The following is a 6000-nucleotide window of genomic DNA, read 5'->3' on the forward strand; positions in this document are numbered from 1 at the left end:
AGGCACATCAGTACATTACATAATCATCAAGAGTAAGAGCAGGGTCCGACTACGGACGAAAACAAACGAGAAAAAATAAGAACGACGTTCATCCTTGCTATCCCAGGCTGCCGGCGTGGAACCCATCCTAGATCGATGAAGAAGAAGAAGAAGAAGCAACTCCAAATGAACAATCAACGCGCTCGCGTCAAGTAACCGTTACCTGTACCTGCAACTGGCGTTGTAGTAATCTATGAGCCACAGGGGACTCAACAATCTCATTTCCAAGGTATCAAGACTAGCAAAGCTTAATGGGTGAGGTATGGTTAAGTGGTGAGGTTGCGGCAGCGGCTAAGCATATATTTGGTGGCTAACTTACGAGTCCAAGAAAATAAGAGGGGGAAGATCTACGCATAACGGACGTGAGCTACTGATGATCAAATGAATGATCCTGAACACCTACCTACGACAGACATAACCCCACCGTGTCCTCGATCGGAGAAGGAACTCACGAAAGAGACAGTCACGGTTACGCACACAGTTGGAAAGTTTTAATTAAGTTAACTTCAAGTTATCTAGAACCAGTGTTAAACAAAATTTTCACGTTGCCACATAACCGCGGGCACGACTTTCCAAAAAGATTTAACCCTGCAGGGGTGCTCCAACTAGTCCATCACAAATTACCACAAGCCGCATAGAAATCCTCAATCACGAAGCTCGCGATCTCGTCGGATTCCCTAGTGGAAAACCTCAACTCTGAGATTACCCAAAGCATCACCGGAATCCCAATGCACAAGATATCTCGTCAAAGGTAAAACTAATCCAGCAAGGCCGCCCGACGTGTCCACGATCCCGATAGGAGCCGCGTATCTCGTTCTCAGGACACGACGGATAAGCGAAGCATACGGTGGCCTGATAGAAATATCCCGAGTTGCCCCGAGTTGGCCCCGCACGTTGCTCTATTTTGGACCAGCACTGGCCCTCCCTGTATTATGTACAATTACTCCTCGGGTAGTGCTAACTCCCTATGCATTTCAGTATTATCAGAATTATTATGTTGGGCAAATAGTACCAATGTTGGGCCTTGCCAGACCAGCTTTAATCTAAAACGAATTATCAAGGGGGTCCCCATAACAACCCCGATCGTGTTAGGAGCGCTCGTTTATGGAACATAACACCGATAGCCGAAACTAAGGGGGCAAAGGTGGAACAAAACACCAGGCTAGAAAGGCCGAGCCTTCCACCTTTTACCAAGTATATAGGTGCATTAAATTAAATACCATTTAATAAGGTGATATGACAAGGAACCCATGTTTTCCATGGAAGCAACTGCACCTGCAACTAGCAACGCTAACACAGGGTTAAGCAAGCGGTAACATAGCCAAACAGTGGTTTGCTAGGTTGAACAGGTTGAAGGTTTTCATGGCATTGTTGAGAGGCTGATATTTAACATGTGGTAAGAAACGAGACATAAACGATAGAAGCGGTAAAACTAGCATGGCAATGATAGTAATGGTATCTGGGGAAATGGTCATCTTGCCTGAGATCCCGCTTGGAAGAAGAATGACTCCGTGAAGCAGACGAACCGACGTAGTCGAACGGGTCCTCACATCCGACACGCTTGTGAAACTCTATCGAGACGAAGCAAACCGGAAACAAGCATCAACACACGAATACACCACATGATGCACAACACATATGATGCATGAGCAGCTGAAAACATGCAAGACACGACATGAAAATTCACTACAAACAAACACTACACATTAAGTGAAGTTCAATATGCAACGAGTTGCATATTGACGAACCTCCACGTACGAGTTATTTAGTTCTATCTCGATTAGATACACGGCATTATTAAATGTGGTTAAACAAGGCAAGAGGTGAAGCGCAATTAAACTATCTCTCTAGGCATTTTAAATGAGGTCGGAAATGACATATAGCACCTCCGAAACGACCTCACATGTTAATTTACAATTCTGTCCAGATATGAACTAATGCTTTTAATTAGTTGTTAAACAGCAAAACAAATAGGTTCACGTGATTCTACGCGTCGAGGCAAGCAATTTACACATAGAGATCATCTCCAACGGAGCTACGGATCAAAAGTTACAGGCACTACAAGATATGATGGCATGAATGCAATATGTGTGCAACGACGGCTACGAGCACTTCAAAACATAGAAACAACTAGAGAAAATGAAACTACACAAGATTCTAAGCAAGTTTCATGTATGACACGATCAAATCGGAGCTACGGTTCAAAAACTACGAGCAAAACAAGATATCACTACAATCTGCCAAAATCAGCCTCATAGCATTTTCTACGCCCCACAACTACGGGCTACACAACTCCGATAAACTCAAGCAAGGCATGACACGAAAGAGGGCAAGAAACACTACTACAAACAACTAACAACAACTAGCATGGCATCATGGAACACTAGGAAAAGAAGTCACAAAATGGCTTCTCACATATAGTTTCAGACTTAGTGAAAATCACACTTCATGAAAGTGCAGTTTTCGATCTGAAGCCATATTGACAGCAGCAAAACCTATAGCTACAGGACTCCAAATGGCATGAAAATTAACATCATGCTCGAGAAAGACAAGGTCTACAACTTACTCCATTGGACCAACCTCAAAAAAGATACAGATCAAAAGATACAAGCAAGACAAGGCAGCAACAAAATATAACAGATTCCAGACTTAGAAATATTTCAGCACCTCCAAATCAGCACTATTTCTAGCAACTTGAGAGCAAGCAAACCACACCTAAACTTGCATTTCTATTGCAACCAAAAATACCAGGGGCTAGACTAAACACCCAAGAACAACTCTCTAGTTGACAACTCCGTCAAACGAAGCACGGAATAAATCCTACGAAAAACACAAGAGGGCAACATGGCAAAATATCGCGCGAACTAACTTGCTCTAATGCTATAACTAATTGTTTCTACCCCGAAAACATATAAAACATGTGGGGTTGCAACACAAAAATAATGCCACACATAAATGCGAGATAAAAAAACTACACACGGAAAAATAAACTAAAGCAATTCCCTACACGTAAAAATACAAATGACTGCTCTCAACTAGAAGGAAAAATGGTTCCTAAAACATGGACATTTCTACTACGGCATACGAGCTATTCGAACCCGCGTGGATAATAAATGCGGGCACTACCCTATTGAGACAGCACGTAAAACTATGCATTCGGCACGTCAAACAACGTCAAATAAATATGCAAGTTGTGAAATCGTGATCTACGCGCAAAACTACCTCAAAACCATATATTACACGTCTCGATCCGACTAATGGATAAAAAGATACGGGCATCTAAATATTTACCTATTTTCTGGAAATAATATTTTCTCAGAAAAACAACCCTAATCAAAATAGGCCAAACCGCATGCGCAACATAAATAAAATGCGTTGGGGCGGGGAATAGCCTCACCTTTGGGCCGGCTCGGACCGGCCTGGTGAGGAGGCTGGCGAAGATGGGCCGAAGGAGGCCGGCCTCGGCCTGGTCGCTGGTCAGCTGGGCGCCCTGGTCGGTGGGCCGCTGGGGCTACCTGGGCCGAAGGGGCGCTGCACGCGGCTGGTGGGCCTCGGCTCGAGGCGACCCAGGGAGGAACCACAGCGGGGGGCGCTCCTCGATCTGGCGGCTGATCCAGATCGAGCGAGGAACATGGCGACGATGGGATCGACCGGCGCGGGGAGGCGGCGCACCTCCCGACGGCGGGGAGCAGGGCGGCGAGGCGAGGCTGAACGACCGGCTCACCGGCGATGGCGGGCGGCGCTGGAGGCTCTCGGGACCGGCGGGCGGCAACCGTGGAAGGGCCTCGACGGAGAGGCTTGCCGGTGGGAGGCACAGGGCGGTGGCGGCTCACTGGCAGAGGCCGGAGACGAAGGCCAGGCGGCAGCCTGCAGCTGGATGCGCGGGCTCCGGCGGGGGCCCGACGGCTCGGGCTACTTCGGCTCGAGGGCTTGGCCGGCGCTAGGCAAGACTCCGGTGAGGCGCGTGGGCAAGGAGAGGCTCGGCTGGGGCCGCGAGATCCGGGCCCGGGCGGGCCCACAGCTGGTCGAGCTGGTGGGAGGAGAGAGAGAGGGGGGAATTAGGGTTAGGTGGCACGGATCCCGAGGTAGGAGGAGAGGGGGCTGTCTAAAAAATTAGGAGGGGTCTATTTATAGACAAATGGGGGGGCTAGGTTAGCCGGAATTTCATTCCGGATCCAACCGTGCGGTCGGATTCGGACGATTCCGAACGCGGGAACGGTTACGAGGCCGTGTAGAGGGGATATCCGGAGACGAGAGGGAGAACGGGCGGCACGGCAACGCGATTTAAAACACCGGGACACGTCCGACGATAGACCGAATACGGTGCCGCTACGGTTGACCATTCGAGTATCAGACGGACTCCGATCGCGACGAAACTTGATAGGCGGCCTACCTATAACTAATTACGACCGCATGCCAAGTTTCACCCCGATCAGAGAAAGTTTTATGCACACTGTTAAAACAGGGTTTGACGATGCCGCGGGCGCGTGCGTGTGCGGTCGGGCTTAGAACAAACAACGACGTGAACCGGCAACTAACAACGGATGCAAGTTTGAAAACGGGCGGCAACGGGATGCCTATGCAATGCTGATGATGCGCATGATGCGATGACGATGCAACAAATTAAAATAACCACAAGACGGAAACGGAATAAATGGGGAATCTTCTCGAACGTCGGACTCGGGCTGTCACAACTCTCCTACACTACAAGAGGATCTCGCCCCAAGATCCAAGAATGAAAGGGGGGAGAGGATGAGAAACAACAAGAGGTAAAAACTTAGTCGCTTCTTTGACAAACGAGTGAAACCAACGATCCTTGAAAGTTGCAAAGAGATGAGGAATGATATGGGAAAGAAGCAAGAATTCATGGAAAATTTCGGCAGCACTTCGGTAGGAAAATGGGACAAAAAATTAGAAAAGGTAGGAGAATTAGACAATATACATATCAAACAACTAAATAGAACAAGGGAACACCGTGAACTTGGTAGAACAACATAATAGACCCAAATGAGCAACATCACAATGCCTCCGGAACAATAGAATGGAACTAGCTCATACGGAAGAAGAGAATGAAGAGAGAATGACAACTATTAACTCCAATGAACTTGACAAGCACCCTTGCGAGAAGAATTGAATGGAGTTGTTGGAAAAACAACAACGAAAAGAGCAAGATAGTAGTGGGCTTATGGAAACCTTTCAAACTAATGAAGTGACAACCAGCCACTAACATAAACAAGCATTGTTTGGGAGAAACAAGATATGAGCAATTCTTACACCAAGAGAATACATTGAGAACTTGGATTAAAGACAAGCACCACGATAGAAACAACCCATAGGAAAAGCTTTAGGTGAAATCCAAACCAGGATAGCTCAATGAAGAAATCATGGGTTAAAAATATCTCATGATCATAGGATTGGTGGGTTCAATTATCTCATTCTTGAAAGGCAAACTCTTCGAGGCTCCTACACTAACAAGAATGCTATAATACCACCTCAAAGGATAAAGGAACAACAAACGCACTAGAAATGCAAGAGAAAGAATACTTGAGGTTCTCCAATAAGAATCTTGAAGAACACTTGAGAATCAATTGAAACCTTGATGAACCACCATGAAGGACCTCCGTATACAAATGAACGATGCAAAGATATGAAGGTAGAAAGGAATAAGATTATGACCTTACCAAGATTTAGATGAAGCCTCACCAAGAGATACTAAAAGAACTTGGAATTCCGGAAAAGAAAAATAAGCGCTTGAGAAAAGAATTGATATCATGAGCCACTCCGGAAGAAGAATTCAGATTACTACGAACAAGAATAAGAATTATGTTATGCTTATCCTTCATAAAGTTTAAATGATGACAAGCAACGGATTTAGCATACAACTTATTATTCCTGAAAGAAACTGGAAGAGAGAGATAGGAAAGCACCACTTGAAGCATAATTGAAGGAGCACGGGTAAGA

Source organism: Hordeum vulgare, chromosome 2H (genome assembly GCF_904849725.1).
Source record: "Hordeum vulgare subsp. vulgare chromosome 2H, MorexV3_pseudomolecules_assembly, whole genome shotgun sequence".
NCBI lineage: Eukaryota > Viridiplantae > Streptophyta > Magnoliopsida > Poales > Poaceae > Hordeum > Hordeum vulgare.